General features: G+C 38.4%; 1 pseudogene; it reads right to left on the bottom strand.

Annotated features, from left to right (window-relative positions):
- Positions 1 to 11,204: 11,204 nt before the first annotated feature.
- Positions 11,205 to 12,029, bottom strand: LOC108313693 (annotated as a pseudogene).
- Positions 12,030 to 20,729: the final 8,700 nt, after the last annotated feature.

Below are 20,729 nucleotides of genomic sequence, written 5' to 3'. Positions count from 1 at the left end.
TTGAATCTGGTTGGCTTCTGAAAAACTTGTATGCTTCTCCTCAGTATGCACCTTTTTTATTTTTTTGAGACTGAGTCTCTCTCTGTTCCTCAGGCTAGATTGCGATGGCTGAATCTTGGCTCACTGCAACCTCTGCCTCCCCGGATCAAGCAAAAGCAATTCTCCTGTCTCAGTCTTTTGCAGTATGCATCTTAAGAACTGATATTACCCCACTTTAACATTGTGAGAAGACATACATTCTATTCTTATTTTAGAAGAAAAATAATGTGGATCTTATGTGTCAAGTATTCTAAAGATTAGCTGTTTAACAACTTAAATAAGCTTTTGAATAATAAATTAATAACAATATTATACTAAGATATAACTATGATATTTGCTGAGCAAAGTAAATTTGACTACTTTGAAAGCAGTTTGGGTGGTTTAATATATCAACAAAAGAGTATTTTTTGAAAATGTCAAAGTTCTGTTAATCAAAACTTTTATTTTAGGACAGTTAGTAATATTTTGTTGGCCAACTTACATTACAAAGTCTCTTTCTTAAATGTTTCCTTGCAAATAAAATGACAATATTGCCTTACATTTTATTACTTTACAGTTTACAGAATATCTTCATTATAATATTTTATTTACTGAACATGCATATGGAAATATTACTCTCAGAATTAAAAACATTATTTTTGTTTGGGTGTTTTTTAAAACTACAAATGATAGGAAGGCAAATAAAGGTAAATTTTTCTCTAGTTATTTGTCCAAATGATAATTTAAAACCCTTGTACATTTCTAATACAAAGATTCCTTATCTGAGAAAAAAATGTATTTCTTAAAAACGAAATGCTTTTTTAGCAGAGAAAGAGGGCATTGAGCTAAAATGGTGTCTGGAAATTGGGATCTGTAAGAGAAGTTGAATGTGCCCCGAAGCATAAAGCTGCTAATTTTGTTTTATTGAATTTACTGTAGCTATTAATATATTTTTCTGGAGATTTATGTGATCAATTTATCTTATGGCCAGAACTAATTCCCTTAGTATATTTTATTAGAATATGTGACTTTTAAAAAATTTATCTTTATTTTATATATTTTCCACAAATGAAAGATTCTATTTCCATACATGTTAAGTATTGCAAGAACTATTTGAGCACCTAAAGATAAATAATATTACAATAGTATCGTTTTCCTCAGTTTCTCCTTCTCCCCCACAAATAAACCAAGAGTTATTGAGTTATACTATTGCATGTCTCTAGCTTTATTGGATTCTTCAATGCAATGACAAATGGATTGCATCTTTGGTTATGTGGCCCTCATTGCCCTACTGCACTTTTGATAATGTTTGCTTGTGACAAGTAGTTATTTTTCATTACTGCATTCAATCATGGGTAATAAAATATTTTAATAATGGTGAATGTGAAGTTAATTAATAACCTGCAGGTATGGCAGTTGGACAGTATTGCTCTTCATCTCAAACCAAAGAAAACAATTCCATCAGTAGCTGTAAATTTGCGTATGAATGTGAAATATATGGGGTTCTGAATCAAAATCATTTCTCAGTGAAAGTGTACATCAGCAAGCTGTATTTAAGTTCTCTATAGATAAATTATTTCAGAATAGTTACTGTGACAATCATAATCAGAATTCTTTAGTTAGGGAACTCTTGTATTATGTCAGTAGGTATCAATATTGAAATATTTGATATTATTTCACATGTTTTGCAACTTGGTTTAATGTACATGTGGTTTTACATATATTTAGGATATCTATATTAGTTAAATTTATTTTGAAATGAATTGTTGCCTTTTGCTTCCTTTCCTTCCTCTCTTTCTTCTCCTCTTTTTTTTTTTTTTCTTGAACATGGTCTCACTCTGCACCCAGGCTGGAGGGCAGTCCAATAATCACAGATCACTGCCCTCGCTCTCCCAGGCTCAGATGATCCTCCCACCTCAGCCTCCAGAGTAGCTAGGACTAAAGGCGTGCAGTACCATGCCTGGCTAATTTTTTTGTATTTTTTGTAGAGCTGGGGTTTTGCCATGTTTGTAAAGTTGATCTCAAACTCTTGGCTTCAAGTGTTCCACCTGCCTCAGCCTCCCAAAGTGCAGGGATCACAGGCATGAACCACCGCACCTGGCTTCTTCCGCGCCATCTTAATCTTCCTTCCGTCTCTCTTTCTTTCCTTCTCTGTCTCACCCGTTTTTCCTTCCTTCCTCCCTCCCTCTCTCCCTCCCCCTCCTTCCTTCCTATATTCATCTTGTTTTCTGCAAAGTTAGTAAAAGACAGACAAAATAAAATCTTTAGTAACTTTTTCAAAGTCATTTTCATGTATTCTCCCATATGTGGCCTTTTAGAAAATAGAAAAGGCCATTGAAAGAGGGGAATAAAATTCTTACGTATTTTCCAAATGTCCATTTGTGAATGGCTCAAGTTGTTTAATCATGTAAGACACAGAATTTTTGATCCTCTCACTCTATTATAGATGTATTGCTTGTGTTGCTCACTCTATTCTTTTTAGGTATGAAAGGGACTATCACTGTTATTGTTTATTAGCTATTAGGAGAGGAGCAGGTGAGATAGAGAAGTAACAGGATCTGGTCAGATAGAACCCTTTCTTGTGGGACCCTGGAAAGGCTTTCATGTTTACTGTGAGTGACAAGGATTTTGAGCAGAAGAGCCACATGATTGGAGTTAAATTTTAGAAGCATCCATTTGGCCACTGAGCTTCTGACTATTGGGGGAAGGGTAAAAGTTGGGAGGCCAATTTGAAATCGATGAAGTAATCCAGGTAAGAGATGATGCAGGTCTAGACCAAAATGGTTGCTGTACACATGCCGTGGAGTGCTCATATTTAGGATATGGATTGAAGGTGGGAGCAACAAAATTTACTGACGGACTAGACATCTGTCCCTAGAGAAAAGAGGAACCCAGGATATTTTCAAGACTTTTATCCTAAACTACTAAGAGGTTAGCATTGCTGTAAAATAAGATCAGAAAGACTGCAGCAAAACAGGTATGGGGCAAGATCCAACTTTCACTTTGGAAGATTTTGAAGGTGGGCTATCTCTTAGCCATTTATGTGGTGCTTTTTGCTAGGTAATTGGATATAGGCATTTTGGGTTCAAGGGACAGTCCTGTCTGGGAGATTTAAATGTAGGAAACATCACTTAACAATGTATTCATAAATCATTATATTGGTGAAATTATATAAAGATATAAGAGGAGGCACTGAACCTGATGGTAGTTTCCTGTATAGCTGAGAAAAGGTGGAATAAGCAGAAAACCAAGGGATGCTTTGGAAGGAGGAGAACCAGGAGGGAAGCACGTAATGGAAGCCAAGTAAAGAGAGTGTTTCCCAGTGCTGGTGAGTTAAGTAACAAGAAGACTTGGGCTTGACCACGTAGCAGTGTGGAGTTTATTGATGATCTCTGTTTCCCCAGAAGGGACAATAGAAATAATTACATATCAATAGAGGATAGCTTAAAATTACATTTTGTGATTTTTTTTTTTAACCTTGAGAGCTCTTATGTCATATCTCTGGCAATGTCTGAATCTTTGTTCAGATACTGACTCATTTACTCATCCATGTAAACTATAAGGTAGAATTCTTTATTACTCTCGCTTTAGAAATGTGAAAACTGAAAGTAGAGAAGTTAAATAACTGGGCCATGTTATTACATAGCCAGAAAATAACAGAGCTAAGATTGGATCTCATTTGTTCTGATTTTAGAGTCCACAGTCTTAAATACCACACTATACTAGCTATGAAAGAAAGGAAAGGTAAACATGATTCATATATGATCCTAAGTAGTAGGATTTCTATATGATTTTTATGTTTTTATGTGATCTATATTACATATTATTCTAAGTAGTACGATAAAAAAGCAAAAATGGCTACCATATTATCATCAAAGAGTGCTAAGTTCAGAGTGTTTAATATCACATATTTTTTTCTAAAGATTTTTACCTTTAATAAACAGTTGAGTCATTAACCATTAGGTACTTTTTTTGTTTGTTTGTTTGTTTGTTTTTTGACAGAGGTCTTGCTCTGTTGCCCAAGATGAATTGAAGTGACCTGATCATGGCTCACTGCGGCCTCTACCTCCCGGGCTTGAGCAGTCCTCCCACCTCAGCCTCCTGAGTAGCTGGGACTTCAGGCATATGCCACCATGCCTGGTTAATTTTTTTTTTTTTTTTTTTGAGATGGAGTTTCACTCTTGCTACCCACGCTGGAGTGCAATGGCGCAATCTTGGCTCACTGCAAGCCTGGTTAATTTTTTAAATTTTTAGTAGACACAGGGTCTTCCTATGTTGCCAAGACTGGTCTTGAGCTCCTGAACTCAAGCAATCCTCTTGCCTCGGTCTCCCAAGGTTCTGGGATTACAGGTGTGAGCCACTGTGCCCAGGCAGCACTAGCTTTTAATAAGTGCCACTGAATAGTAGGTCAGTAGGAAACAACCCTCATCTCCAGGTGCTAGTAATGAAAAATGAAAATAACAGAAAGTGAGAACATGGGGTGTGATTGTTGTAGCATGTATTTTGCTGGTTTTCATTAGTTTCGAGCCTCAATTGGGACCTTTTGTGCTAGAATCTAAAGATGGAGTTTCACTGATGGCAAAATTACAATTCAACACTCACTAACGTCATGTCTTCCACGAGTCACATCCATCCTGAAGGAAAGTACTTGAACTAGGAACATATACCTTTATTACATGTAGGGGCAAGGACTACAATCCTATTATCTACTCTACCCCAATCTAATGCCTTTCAGTAATAGGCATGTTTATTATTTTTTAAACCAGACGTTCACTTTATTGTATCTATGTAAGTCTGTCTAGTTAGATTGAAATAAACTGAATCCACTGCCTTGAAATATTCTGGCCAACTCAAGATACAATTGAAACTTGATTGAATACAGCCATGCACCATTTATAACAATATTTTGGTCAAGGATGGATTGCATATACAACAGTGGTACTCTAAGGTTATAATGAATGGAGTTGAAAAATTTCTATTGCTAGTGATGTCATAGCCATTGTAATATTATAGCACAAGGCAGTAATCACATTTTTGTGGTGATGCTTGTGTAAACACACCTACTGCACTGCCAGTCATATAAAAGTATAGCACATACAATTATGTACAATACAAAACACTTGATAATTCTAATTAACGACTATGTATTTATTATACGAGACTTTTTGCTATTATCTTACAGTGTTCTCTTTCTACTTAAAAAAAAAAAAGTTAACTCTAAAACAGCCTCAGGTAACTGTAAACAGCCTGCAAAACAGCAAGTCCTTCTGGAAGTATTACAGAAGAACACATTGTCATTACAGATGACAGCTCCATGCATGTTGTTACCACTGAATACTTGCCAGTGGGACAAAATATGGAGCTGGAAGACAGTGATATTGATGAGCCTTGCCCTGTGTAGGCCTAGGCTAATGTGTGTCTTTATATCGTAGTTTTTGGTTTTCTTTTTGAGATAGAGTCTGGTTGTGTCACCCAGGCTGGAGTGCAGTGGTGCAATCTTGGCTCACTGCAACCCCCTCCTACCGGGGTCAAGCAATTCTCCTGTTTCAGTCTCCTGAGTAGCTGGAATTACAGATGCATGCCACCATGCTTGGCTAATTATTATATTTGCAGTAGAGATGGGATTTCACCATGTTGGCCAGGCTAGTCTTGAACCCCTGACTTCAGGCGATCCATCCACCTTGGCCTCCCAAAATGCTGTGATTACAGGTGTGAGCCACTGCACCAGGCCTATGTCTTAGTTTTTAATAAAAAAGTATAAAAAGTAAAAAAAATTAAAAAAGGACAAAAGCTTATAGAATAAGGATATAAATAAAGAAAATATTTTTATACAGGTGTACAATGTGTTTTTTAAGCTAAGTGTTATTACAAAAGAGTCAAAAAGTTTAAAACATTAAAATGTATAAAGCAAAAAAGTTACAGTAAGCCATAGTTAATTTATTATTGAAGAAAGAAGAATATTTTAAAATAAATTTAGCATAGCCTGTTTTTATAGAGTGTTTGTAGAGTGTTTATGGACTTTATAGTATTTCTAGAGTCTACAGTGCTGTACGGCCATGTCTGAGGCCTTCACATTCACTCTCCACTCTCTCACTTGCTCACCCTGGCAACCTCCATTCCTGGTAGCTGCATTCATGGGAAGTGCCCTGTCCAGGTGTACAACTTTTTATCTTTTCTACCATATTTTTACTGTTCATTTTTCATGTTTAGATATGTTTAGATGAATAAATACTATTGTGTTCCAATTGCTTACAGTATGTAGCAGAGTAACCTGCTGTACAGATTTGTAGCCTAGGATTAATAGGCTATACCATATACTGGGTGTGTAGTAGGGCTGCACCATCTAGGTTTGTGTAGGTACACTCTATGAAGTTTGCACAATGACAAAATTGTCTAAGGACGCATTTCTCAGAACATATCCTCATCATCAAACGACACATGATTATACTTGAATTGTGGAATGCTGATTTCATAATTTGCCTTAATCGCAAAAGCTCATTGAAACTTCCTACTCTTTCAGAAGTTATATCCATTTTTTTCAATCAAAACATGAAATACTCCATCATTCTGTCTCCAAATTAAGTATATTGTCTGCTCTGTTTCCTTAAAATGAACATATTTTCAACTCATTGCTTCAGTCAGCCTTAATCTTTGCTTAAGCATTTTTTTTTTCCAATCTCTATTCCAATCATAGTCATCTTTCTTTTCAAGTCTTTCATTAGGAGACCTTTTTTCCTTAGAATTAATCACATTATTTCCTATTTCTGCCTCAGTGTTTAAAAACTTGGTATCTACTGATTTTATTGTACTTCACCGTGTATAAGTAAATTATAGCTACAACATTTTAATCCACTCAGATCTACTGTGACGCCTTAAGAGACTGAACTTCTGGTGTGTTATAGGAAGTTATTGAGAAATTCAAAAAAGCAATGATATTTGAGATTTTTGAGATGTGAGTCTAGAAGCAGTATAACGTATGGATTGGAGGAGGGATAGACTGGACTCAGGGAGGCCATTTGGCACAAGACTGAAATGATATTGTCAAGACATGATTAGTCCTGAATTACAGAAACAGTAGGAGTGGGAAAATACTGACAACATTTGGGACGTGTCCAAAAACATCAAATATTTTTTTCTACTGTTCTAGCAGACTGGAAAACATGACAAATGAAAATCTCCCCGCTAGAATGACCTTTCCTCGCCTCTACTATTCTACTACTGGTTCCACATATATCTTACAGATGGAGGGAATTGGGCTGGGTGGGGAGATCTGTTTCTTTTCTGAATTTCTAATTCTGCTGTATCCTGCAATGGCTTAATTGCTGGTGGCTGGCTTCACATTGAACAAAGACCCTGTGACCAGGCCATTTTCTGGAAATAAAAAGACAAAAAGGAACTTGGTTCTTCTCCCTAGACTCAGCACTGCATCAACCTTGATGTCATCTAGCTAACAGGCATATTTTTTCGATCTTGTTTATTATGACCAAACTTCAGTTACCAAATCCATTTAAGACTTGTAGGAACAGAATTTGCTTTTTGTTTCCAGGACGGAGTCCCTCTCCTGTTTTCTTCAAGATTTTATTTCCATTTCAACTCCCTGAGCACTAGAGCCGTGCTCCTGGGCAGTAATCCCTGTGCTGTTCTCCAATCACAGTCCCTTATTTTTGCATTTCACAGCATCTATGCTGTGATCATTGTAAGGTTAGATTTTCTGATCACTACCTGCTACTAACTTGTACTTATTTCTTCACTTGTTTGTTCAAGTATGTTCAGTTATCAAAACCTATTTTGTATAAATTAGGCATCAAGGAGAGCATGCACACGTATAAAAAATTCCCTACCCTCTATAAACGTATATAGTAGAATTGACTGAAAGTTGGTTTCACTGCCTTTGCATTCTGACCTGTCAGAGATTACCATAAATTCTTCACTCAAAGTTCTTCTATGAGAAAATTATATGAGTAATACATAAAAACATATTTTTATATAAAAATGAAAATAGAGAAAGTAGAATAAAAAAGTAGAAACTTTCTCCACTCACAGATATACAAACATACCCATTCTTCATAGAAGGAACCATCATTAAGAATTTCATGTGTATCCCTACACCACTTTTTCTTTGGCTTTAGAAAGAATATATTTATGTATATTAAAGCACATACATTTTTATACATAAATGAATTTATATTACTATAGAGCAATTCTATTTAAAGCATGCTTTCAGATTTAAACTAATCTTTGTTTTAGATTCCTTCTCTTAAATTTTGAAATACTTTAAAGATAATCAAATAAGGCAGTGCCACCTAATTATAAAAAGCTAATATCAGTTCTAAATTATGTGCTAACACTATTCTAATATAAAATACACATTAAGCCAAACTCAATAACTCTACCTCTTAAATTATGAATGTGTGATGCTGGTTAACCAGACAGTTTTTCCACTGATTTGAACTCACAGAAATTATCCATGAAAAGTGGCTTAAAATGGAAAATTATCTATATTTTGATATCAAAGTCTTAGGGAGGTTATATATATTTTTGATGTCTTTGGAAAAAATCAATTCAATAATGATAGTATTTTATTTTGCAGTGGACTGGAATTCAAAGTTTTATATAAAGAACTATGGGTTGTTTATAAAATAGACAGAATATTGTGGAACATTGTAATATGCAATGACATGGCTTTTATGCAAACTAGGTACAAGCTGATGGCCCTTTCCCTTGTGACTGAATTGTTTGCTCTGCATATCACCTGTTCAATCTTTGAAATTTTCTCTTTACTTGATCACATGGTTATAGAAATATTTATATATTCTATTGTGCATTTCTTAGTTTTGATCCATAAACCTTAAATACCTTGGCTTTGCCTTTGTTATATAGTCTTAATTTACAGTTTAACTTGAATTATGCCATTATACTAAAAGGGATTAAAAAGAGTATAGCAAATTGAAGTGAGAATTAGATGGTAGGCATTTCAGTGTAATTCCAAAACTGAGTTTCCAAAGGTATTTCCTTTTATTTCTATTTCGTTCCTTTTATTGCATTAATTTAATTTAATTTAATTGCTTATTTATTTATTTGTAAGCGTTAGTGATATTTGTTCCTTGGCAACTCTAATTTATATAACCTGCATGTGAGAATTGAGAATGATAAGAAAAAAAAGAACGATTGTAATAGATAGGAGAGCAATTATGTACAACTGGAATTTCTAATTTTCAATGACATTACAATTTCATGTTTATATTACGCTCTCAGATTAGAATTTTACATAAAACATTGATGCCTATTAAAATAATTATTTGATATGAAAATAGTACACTAGTATAAATTCTTCAATTATCAATTTATGGGGTTACTAATTGGTAAATATTTATAAGATAATATTATATCATCATCTAATGATTGTATTATTTTACAACTTCTGTAACTTAACCATTGAACACCCCAAGAGCCTGTTGACATGGCTTTGTATTATTTCTATAAATCTAGTTGGATGACTAGTGTGCCAATATTTGATGAAAAGTTATGCTTCTTTTTAGGGGGCTGCAGATGGTGTGAAGGCAGATTGATTAGTATGTGTCAGGGTTTAAAACAGGTTAAAAACCTGTTTTTACAATAAAAAACATTTTCCAGAAAGAAAAACCTATGTAAGAGTGAAAATAAAATGTCTCAATCTAGCTTTAAGCTTGGAAATTATAAATCAAGAACAAAGGTGGATAGAATCAAGGTAATATTTAAGGTTATTAAACATAGGAAACAGATAATTAAAATGGAACAAAGATCCTTGTTTGTGGCTATATATCAAATAATGTCATTTTAAATTCATATCTATTTTGAATTGCTGGCAATGCTGCCATCTTGTTCCTGCACTACAAACTGAATAAAGAGCCTGGAAATAGTCAACATTCATTAACAGGGTTAAAAAATATGTTCTTAAATTTAAACTTCATCACCTTTCATGTACCACTTATTACCTCTTTTATTATCTACCTCAATCACCTAAGTTCTCTGGAAGCTACTTGGTAAATTAAAAGAAAGGTATTGAGCATATCAATAATTTTTTAGAGCAAGCATTAAAATTCAGTGGAGTGTAGTAATAGATTTTTTAATGGGAGATATCATTTAGCTTTCCCTTATTGCTTCTAGTTATTTTTTTCAAGAAAAATGTTTAGAGAGGTTGAATAGATGTCCATTGTCCCCCACAACTCCAACCCCCATACTCTAAAACAAGAATATCTCAAATCTAGGCTGTTGAAGAAAGAGGAACAAGAGGCTAAAGAGGCTATCACCAAAAATGTTAATTACTTATTTGTGTGTTACGTTTCACAAACTACCTTGACAGACTTGATTTTATAGAATGCAGATATTAGTGGTTCATTCCCTAGAAGTGGAAAGGCTGGAGCTTGAAATTTGGTTCTGTCGCTTTTCCACAGTGTGATCTTGCACCAATGATTCCAGTCCTTCATTTCTTCATCTACAAATTGAAGAAAATACCAACTTTTAATTTCTAAGGTTGTGGTGAGCATGAAATAAATGTTATTGCATGTGAAGTTTTTTTTTTTTTTTCCAAGAGAATTAAATCATTTAATGATTACACATGATAATGGATGATACACAAGCTTCATTCCCATCTATAATTTTATCTACTACCATTATTCAACTTAGGTATATTGCATAGGATGTGCCAACAATCATTTTTGTAACCAATAATTCCATGATTTGGCTTGGGTGATCCCTATTAATGGCGAGCTTCAGGTCACAGCAGTAACTATCAGTTCAACTACAGCAAGGTTTCTGAAGACAGTGGCTTCTCTACCCAAGCAAGTTTTACATAAGTTCCAAATAGAATCTGGCATCATCCTGAAGGAATTCTAACTTCACACTGTTGGGGGAAATTTATTTACCAAGATGGCTTCAGAGTAGACTAACTTTACACAGCATATTAAAAAAAAAGGACATTTATCCAGCGTCATGATCAGACTATTACATTTGGCAATCAACAGCATGGGTGCCAAAAAAAAAAAAAAATCTACATTAAAACCCTTTGTTGGAATGCTTTACACTGTCCACACAACAGAAATTAAAGTCACCTGTTATACAATTAGTCACAAGAGTTTTCTGCCCATACACGAGTATTTGTCTAAATCATGTCTTCTTTCTAGCAGCTCGGCCCTGCCACCACTGTGCTTGGCTGAGGTCACAAATCTGTTGTGACCTGGAGTTTCCCTGTCACTTCTCTGGCTGTCCTCTCCTGCTAAGCTTTCTTTCCTAGTTAAAATCTTCTGCCACTGCCATAGCTACTGCTGCTACTGGAACTGCCATAGCCACCTTGGTTTCATGGTTTGGCAAAGTATTCACCACCACCACCACCACAGGGGCCAGAGCTTCTGCCTCCAAAGTTTCCTCCCTTCATGGGTCCAAAATTTGAAGACTGATTGTTGTAAGTGCCAAAATCATTGTAGTTTCCACCACCTCCAATATGGCTTCCATCATTAACAAATCCATTGTAGCCATCCCCACTCCCACCATATCTGCCACCACCATGGCTGCCACCAAAAGCCACCAAGACCACTAAAGTTTCCTCCACAACCAAACTTGTCATTCCCACTGAACCCACCTCCACGACCACCACCAAGGTTTCCAGAACCACGTGGCCCTCTTTGGCTGGATGAAGCACTAGCCATCTCTTGCTTTGGCGGGGCTTTCCTAACTTCACAGCCGTGGCCATTCACAGTACGGTATTTCTGAATGACAGTCTTATCCACGGAGTCACGGTCATCAGAGATTACAAAGGCAAAGCCCCTTTTCTTGCCACTGCCTTGGTCAGTCATGATTTCAATCACTTTAGTTTTTCCATGTTGTTCAAAATAATCTCTTAGGTGATGTTCTTCAGTGTCTTCTTTAATGCCAACAAGAAATTTTTTTTCACAGTTAAGTGAGCACGTGGTCTTTGAGAATCTTCTCTTGAGACAGCTCTCTTTGGTTCCACGACTCTTCCACGACTCTTCCATCCACTTTGTGTGGCCTTGTACCCATGGCTGCATCCATCTCCTCCACAGTGGCATATGTGAAGAACCCAAAGCCCCTGGAGCGCTTGGTGTTTGGATCTCTCATTACCATACAGTCTGTGAGCGCTCCCCATTGCTCAGAATGGCTCCTCAGGCTGTTCGTTGGTTGTTTCAAAGCTCAACCCTCCAATGAAGAACATCGTCAGCTGTTCAGCTCTTTAGAGACTCTGACTTAGATATGATCACAGGGAGCAGAGAGACTTTAATGATGCTTCTTCAGTGGCGTCCATGGGCTATTAAATGACTATTAATTATTTTTGACACGGAGTTTCATTCTTGTTGCCCAGACTGGTGTGCAATGGTAAGATCTCAGCTCACCGCAAGCTCTGCCTCCTGGGTTCTAGTGATACTCCTGCCTCAGCCTCCCGAGTAGCTGGGATTACAGGCATGGGCCACCACGCCTGGCTAATTTTGTATTTTTAGTACAGATGCGGTTTCTTCATGTTGGTCAGCTGGTCTTGAACTCCCAACCTCAGGTGATCCACTCGCCTTGGCCTCCCAAAGTGCTAGGATTACAGATGTGAGCCACTGTGCCCGGCCATAGATATCAATTTTTACTCAATTTTTGGTGTGGTCAAAAGTGAAGGGACGGGCAGGATGAGGGGCCCAGCAGCCGCGTGGGCCAAGTCAGAGGTAGGAGGAGGAGCTTGGATCTGTGACATGTAGGTGGCCTGGGGCAGGGAGTCTCAGCAGGTGGGGAGACATCGGGGCAGGCTGGCTGGCACTGCAGTTTACTACCTCTTCTTTATCTTCCCATGTTGCTTTTTCAGTCTCCTGGATGTTAACCTGCCGGTGTTGTCCGTGGATCCTTCCGGGGTTAGACGGAGACGTTTAGTGGGTGGGGGCCCCACGTTTTTCCCCGACCTCCATTTCTGAGGAGGGACCACTGGCAGCTGCTGGGGTTGCCTTGACCGTTTTGGTTGCCGGGAACTGTGGCTGGCAGCTCTGGGTGCAGAACAGCTGCTTACCAGAGGTGCAGGCTTCTTGTGCTGGGTGTCCCGCCAGTCCACCTGCAAGCCTGAGGAGCTGGGGAGGTGGCCTTTCCCCCGCACCTGAGAGGCCGCCTTGTCTCGCCAATGGGAGCAGCGGGGAACCGGGCCAGGGAGCACTGCTGGAGCTGGGCCAGGGAGCACTGCTGGAGCTGGGCCAGGCTTCCCACCGGGAGGGACGCCTCCTGCAGGGCTGTGTGCAGGGCTGTGCGCGCGGGGCACTCCATGGCCCTGGGAGAGGAAACTCACAGGCACCTGTGCCTTAGTCCTGTTCGCCTGTGTCAGGTGCCTCTTGGCCCTGGGACTGCAGTCGGGGGAAGCGAGGTTTCCCTGAGTGTCCAGGGGCCTCGAGGTGGATGCTGCTCCCGAATTGATACAGAGGCCCCGTTTCTTCTTCTTTTGCCCCTGGGTTTTTACCGGATCGTCCGCCTCCATTGGTTCTTCCGGCCCTTCTGCCCTCACCTCCGTCTTCAGGATCGGCCCGGCACTTGCAGCGAAGGCAGTCGCAGGGGAAACTTTGGTCTTAGAGGAGGGATCCTCACAGTGCTTTTGCCTGCGAAGTGGTGTGGAGACAGCACGGGTTTCTCCCTTGGGGGGCGCCTCCAGACCAGAGGAGGCAGGTCCCGCAGTTGGGCGCTCGAGTTCGGGATATTCCCGCCGACTGGAAAATAAGGCCCGAGACCTCGCTGACGGTTCAGGAAGAATCGAGAAGCGTGTAGGGCTCCGGGGGCTGGCACACACACACAGGAGCTGCGGGGTGAACCCCGGGGAGCCGAAGAGTCCGCATGGACAAGAGGAGACCTTTGCGGTTGCCACCGCTGCCGGCGCCTGCGGTGGAACCAGGAGATTATTCTACTAAGAAACGAACATTAAAAAATCTGGAGACAGCAGATGCTGGAGAGGATGTGGAGAAACAGGAACACTTTTACACTGTTGGTGGGAGTGTAAATTAGTTCAACCATTGTGGAAGACAGTGTGGCGATTCCTTATGGACCTAGAAATAGAAATTCCATTTGACCCAGCAATCCCATTACTGGGTATATATCCAAAGGATTATAAATCGTTCTACTATAAGGACACGTGCACACGAATGTTCATTGCAGCACTGTTTACAATAGCAAAGACCTGGAACCAACCCAAATGCCCATCGACGATAGACTGGATAGGGAAAATGTGGCACATATACACCATGGAATATTATGCAGCCATCAAAAACGATGAGTTTGTGTCCTTTGTACGGACATGGATGAACCTGGAAACCATCATTCTCAGCAAACTGACAGAAGAGCAGAAGATCAAACACCCCATGTTCTCACTCATAGGCGGGTGTTGAACAATGAGAACACATGGACACAGGGAGGGGAGCACTACACACTGGGGTCAGTTGGGGGCAAATAGGGGAGGGACGGTGGGGGGTGGGAAGCTGGGGAGAGATAGCAAGGGGAGAAATGCCAGATGTAGGTGATGGGGAGGAAGGCAGCAAATCACACTGCCACGTGTGTTCCTATGCAACAATTTTGCATGTTCTTCACATGTACCCCAAAACCTAAAATGCAATAAAATAAATGGGGAAAAAAAAAAAAAAAGAAAATTTCCCATATTTCCTAAGTCGTGCGCGGACAAAAATCATAGTCAGAAATGAAGAGGGTACTCCTGAGTCACCCACTAGTCTGTGGCCGGGCGGGGCACTGGGCAGCTGGGCTCTTATTACATCTCAGTGGGGCTGCTGACAGCAGGGTGTGGGACAGTGCACAGGAGCCCAGCAAGGGCACCTACAAGTGGAGTCAAAGGGCACAGGGCGAGGCTCCCCACCCATCCAGCTGGACTCTCTAGCCCCAGGGACGTCTTGCTCCTGGGGCAGGTGTGTGGCCCTGGATGGGCCCGGCTGTGGGGCTGTGGAGCATGTGGGGCTGATCTCCCAGAGCCCTTCCCACCTGGTGCCTGGCCCAGGCGCTGGCTGGCACTCAGTGGCCATGTCTTGGCTGGCCTTGTCCCCTGGGTTACAGGGCCAGACTCTCCTGGAAGCAGAGCTCAGGACTAGCCAGATCCTGCCAGGCTCCCCTAGGGCCTCCCCAGAGCCTCTGTGCCGCCTGGGAGCCAGGCCCACCTTTTCCTTTGTGGTCCTGGCCTCTCCGGGCAGATTTCAGGAGAGGATGCGTGCCCCGGCTTGACTGACTGCCACTCCTTACCGCTTCCCCTCCTGGCAGGCAGGGTCTCCACTTCTTTTTACAAATTTGCCTGAGAACTTTCCTCAGGTCATTCAGGTGATCATGACCCAGCCAGGCTTTGAACCCAGGCTGTGCAGTTCCACAGCTGGCACTCTGGCTGCTGTGGGCCTCCTCATCGTGGATACAACATGTATTAATTTTCCTGTGCATGTGAAGTTTTTAGAAGTATACAGAGAAGGCTTATCTAAAGCATACCTATTAGCTATTATTTTAATATTCTAATCATTTGTTAACCTAACTTATTTAGCACCTAAAAAATTTAGTTTCCCGCTATCTACCAGACATAGCCCAGGCTCTTTGGTGTACCATGTAAGACCCTTTATCATCCTAGTCTAAAGATCCCTTTCCATTATTATCTTCTGTAAATACCAAAAAGGATGTTGGTGAGTAAACATCACACACTTTTTGATACAGCTTCACAACACTATTCATCATTTCTAAGTAGATCATTTCCAAATGCCATGATTTATTTGCATACAAGTGACCTTTGCCCTATTGCCTGCTAAATGTTTTCCACTTGCCTCCACTGTGCATGGATTATGACCTAGGTTAATTCTTACTTCTTCTTGTAAACCTTTCCTTGTTCTTGCCATTCCAGTCATGATTAATGAGTTTCTCTTTTGTGTTCTTACATAGTTTTTAAATATTTATATTTCAGTGCTATAACCAGTACTATGGCAATTTGTAACAATTTATCTGCCACAAAATTATAAATTCTTCATGAACTTGAAAGGTTCAAGCTCTATATCTTGTATTTATCACAGCTCCTAGGGCATAGTAGGCATTTGGTAATGTTTTCAGAAAAAAAAAGTAATAGAAATTAAGAAAAATGTCTCATATTAAGAGCCTAATAAAATCTTATAAATATTGTTATGTGCCAAATAATTGTGGCTCCACCAAATTCTGATGTTGAAGCCCTGACCTCCAATGTGATGGGACCTTTGGGAGGTGATTAGGTTTAGATCTTGAGACAGAGAACCTTATGATGAGATTATTAGCCTTATAAGAAGAAGGAGACAGAGAGCTTCTTGGAAGGGCCGTGTGAATGCACAACTAGAAGGCAGTTACAAGCCGGGAATTAGACCCTCACCCGAAATAAAATCTGCTATCATCTTGATCATAGATTTTCCAGTCACCAGAACTGTGAAAGACAAATGTCTATTGCTTAAGACATTAATTCTTGGTATTTCATTTAGCAGTCCTAGAAGACTAAGACAAACATATTATTTGGTGTTTTCATATTATGTAGAGAAACATTTTCTAGATGAAAGCATGTGTATTTTGGGACTGGAATCCTCAAATAGAGGATATTACTGTTATAAAATTTGAATACTTTAAGAGCAGTGAATATAGGCAAAATAAAAGAAACATTTTCATGCTCAAGTGATCAAGACAGACTAAAGTGAGGTATAAGAAACCTGGTTTATAATACAGTGGGTCGTAAATAAATATTTGTAGATGACTGGCGCATAATGAAGGGATGCTTTGACTAATAAGTGAAAACGTAGTAGGCCTCCCTCTACTGAACTTCAATGTTGGCATCATGAGAAGTATCACTTTTAAAAAACTGTTTTTCCCACTGAGTTTCTCTTATTCTTTGTAAATCGAAGAATGTCAAGTTAGGTCCCTCAGGTGTGATCTCACAACTCTGCACATTTCTATGGTTATTCCATATATGAAGTTCTGTTAAGTTAGTCTCCTACTAAGTTGTCCATTAATTCTGAATTCAGACCAAACTTTAAAGTTATCAATAGGAATAGAGCTAATGAAGTCTATAGTTCCTAATAAAATTGATTATTCTTTAAATGACCAAGAGAGTAATATCCAAATTTTTCAAGGCAATTATATTTATATATGGGCATTTGGCCACAGATTTTAAGACAGGTACTTCACAATATCATTGCATTTTGATCAATTAACTATTCATGAATTCATATATTCATGCATTATCAGGTCATTTGTTTTAATTAAAATAGTGTAACACCTTCCAATGATTAATAATACGATGTTTCACAAAAGTAAATTTTACTTTATTAAAATCATAAAAACTATAGTAATAGATTAATTTCCTGCATAAGTTAGCTGCATAAAATACCTTCATTAATAAATAAAATGGTTCATTTTTAAGATTTGGGGTTTGTATTTCTTGACATTATGAAGTAAATATCACAATAGATGCTTTCTTTCTTTTTGTCCTATACAAGCAATTTATTGAAATCTGTTATAATTTGAGTTAAGTCTGTATTGGGCTTATTATCCTGCCACCACGCTTGAAAAACAAAACAAAATACAGGTTCTTCAAAATAGAGGCTCTGTGGTTACTTCCAGCTTCCATATATAACCTGTGTCATTGTGTTCTACTTGCTGCTTCATAAATCAATACTTCTATTTATATATTTTTTCTATTTTTCCTCTCTTTTATAAAAATCATCTGGTTCTATAATACTTCCTCCAAGTCTTGCTCTAAGATGGAATCTCTGTGTATTACTGGGAAAAATGCAACTATAATTTAGTATTTATTGCAGGAATGACAACTGAGGAATAAAACGCCCCTAACATTGCAACCAAATAATCCCAGATGAAGAGCATTTTCATGCTTAATAAGTAGCTCTGTTCACTATATCTTGTTTGTTTGTTTCATATTTTTTCTGGTGTGGCAGTCTTGTAATAATTTTTGGCTCTAAAGTATGCTGTTGTTTGGTTTTAATAAGACATCAGCTTGCAGTAAAACAGAACAGATGCGATTTAAAGTGCTGATCTATCTTGCAGATCCCCATAAACTTGCATTCCTGTTTCATAGGCATGAATAGGAATGAAATGCAGTGCAATTGTAAGTAGAATAATCTATTTCTAAGTTTTTATACCCCAACATCACTACCTCCTCCCCTTTTCACGACAAACATTTTCTTTGATAAGAAAGCCTTCATCACAGGAAACAATCTCTCATGGGCTGATTTACCTGGATAATTTTTTGAAAACTCATCTTTACCATGATGGACTCAGCAGATTACACTGGCTGAGAGTCGAAAAATTAGCAGTGGATTTCTCTGCATAGTAGACATTAATGCACCTTTTTTGTTAAATGAGTTACTTTAGCATATGGGATGTAAAGTTCTACTGTGTGATTTTGTCTTGAGCTAGCTGAGTTATAGACAGTTCAAGTACTTTTTGATAGTGCATTTTAAATAACCCAGTTCAGAGCACTTAACATGTTCTACCAACTTCCTGAGGGCTTACTCACATAATTTCAACATAGGCTAATGTAGCATCATGAAAGAACCATACAAATGTTTAAAGATTGTTTCTTTAAGAACATGTTTGGGTATTTCTAAAGGAAAATATGCTCATCATGAGTGTTAAAAATTGTTATAGCATGCCTGTAATCTGAGTTGCATGGGAGGCTAAGGCAGGAGAATTGCTTGAACCCAGGAGGCAGAGGTTGCAGTGAATTGAGATTGTACCACTCCACTGCAGCCTGGGCAACAGAGTGAGACTCTGTCTCAAAAAAAAAAAATGTTGTAGCAAATATGGAATTGGTTTACCATGAAATTCTGAGCTGCTAAAGCAAGGAGGAGCTTTCATTGTGTGACACTGGAAACATCACCATTATTTTTAAAAAATCTTTTAAGTTAAATTGGATCTGGCAACTTTTCTAGTTGCCTAAAGGTAAAGTGTTATAAACCTACCACCACTATAACAGAGAAACAGTGAACAAGTGACAGCAAACTTGAGAATAATAAAAGGAAAAAAGTAGGAATTCTACAGATTGAGATAACTATGCCAGATATTTGACAGCATTCAGGAATATCACATTTATTCAAGAGATGAAAAACATAATCCAGTGGCTCCAATGTCCTCTATAACAAGGCAGCTTGTATGGGACTAACCCTCCTCTGAAAATAGAAAGGATTAGTACATGAGTCAACTCTGTTAAAGCATTAGGGAACCACCATGGCAGACAGAATTACAGGGCTACAAATTCTAGAGACAAAGGAGAGAGACTGATGTGAGTCCTAGATTTATCCGTCTCTGAGATTTTCCTCAGGGCTTTGCCAATGCCATGGGTGAGGTGGCAGAGCAGAAATCAAAAGCCTCGGGTTTTGAAGGTCTTGTTGTTCTGAGAAAGAAGGAATTGTCATTTGGACCCTCCAAGAAGAATTGAATTTTAGGGAAAAAATAACTGCAGAGAAGTAAGTGAGAGACCGCATGAAGGCCTTTGGTCACTTCCTAAACTGCTTGGTGTTCAGGAAAAGATGTCAGAAAACAAATAGCAAGGGATATTTGAGACTAAAGAATTGAACAAGTATTCCAACAGTCTTAGTTCTAGGGAAAATGAAGCAAAAGTGTAGAGATTAACAAATTGGGCGACCTCTGTGAACACTCAGCTTTCAATTAAGATCTCAGAAAGGATATAACCTAAGAGCAAGGTTTATGCCTTAGAGGTAAGAGTTGACCAAAGAAAACCCAAAGTTAAGAAGTCTTCATGCCTTCCTTTGACTAGATCAGGGTTATCCACCAAAATACCCTAGGCATGCATGAAGGTTAGCCCTCTTTTGAGAAAGATTATAAATCAGGGACTCTACAATTTTTATATACCGTGTCTGTCATTAATTAAAAATTATCAAACATGTCTATAAAATATATGAAAACCAAAATAAAAAATACAAACTGTAAAAGTAGATCCACAGGTGATCTAGATAGCCTAATTATGTATAAATAATGGACTTTAATAATGATTATTAAGTTAAAAAATAAAATATGTAGACTTACAGGAGAACTGGGATCTACAAGTCAACATTTTCAAACTAAGGAAATACAGACAATTTTATGTTTAGATGTAACGGAATTTTGAAAAAGGTATTTTCAAAAGGTTATATACCGTATGAATCTATTTATGTAACATTGTAAAAAATGACAAAATTATAGACATGAAAAAGAGATTATTGTGGCCAGGGATTAGGAGATTTGAGAATGGGAAGTGGCTTTGGTTATAAACGTGTAGCACATGGTATTTTTGTGATGTCACTGTTGATGAAACTTATAGACTCAATATATACACACAAATGAGTATTTGTAAAACTTATGAAATCGAAACAATACTGGTGTATTGTATCGTCAATTTTTATTTTTTAATATTATACTCTGATTTTGTACAGTGTTATCATTGGGGGAAGCTGAGGAAAGGTTATACAGAAAGTCACTGTATTATGTCTTAGAATTGCATGTGACTCTGCTATTATCTCAAGATGAAAGAGTTAGAAAATACAACATTCAGAGAATTAAAGACAAGCCTGAGGCCAGGTCCAGTGGCTTACACCTGTGATATTAACACTTTGGGAGGCCGAAGCAGGCGGATCACCTGAGGTCAGGAGTTCAAGACCAGCCTGACCAACATGGCAAAGCCCTGTTTCTACTAAAAAGTACAA

This window comes from Cebus imitator, unplaced genomic scaffold (genome assembly GCF_001604975.1).
Source record: "Cebus imitator isolate Cc_AM_T3 unplaced genomic scaffold, Cebus_imitator-1.0 Scaffold141, whole genome shotgun sequence".
NCBI classification, from domain to species: domain Eukaryota; kingdom Metazoa; phylum Chordata; class Mammalia; order Primates; family Cebidae; genus Cebus; species Cebus imitator.
Note: the sequence above shows the minus strand (reverse complement) of the source record. Positions and strands in the feature narration are given on the sequence as shown.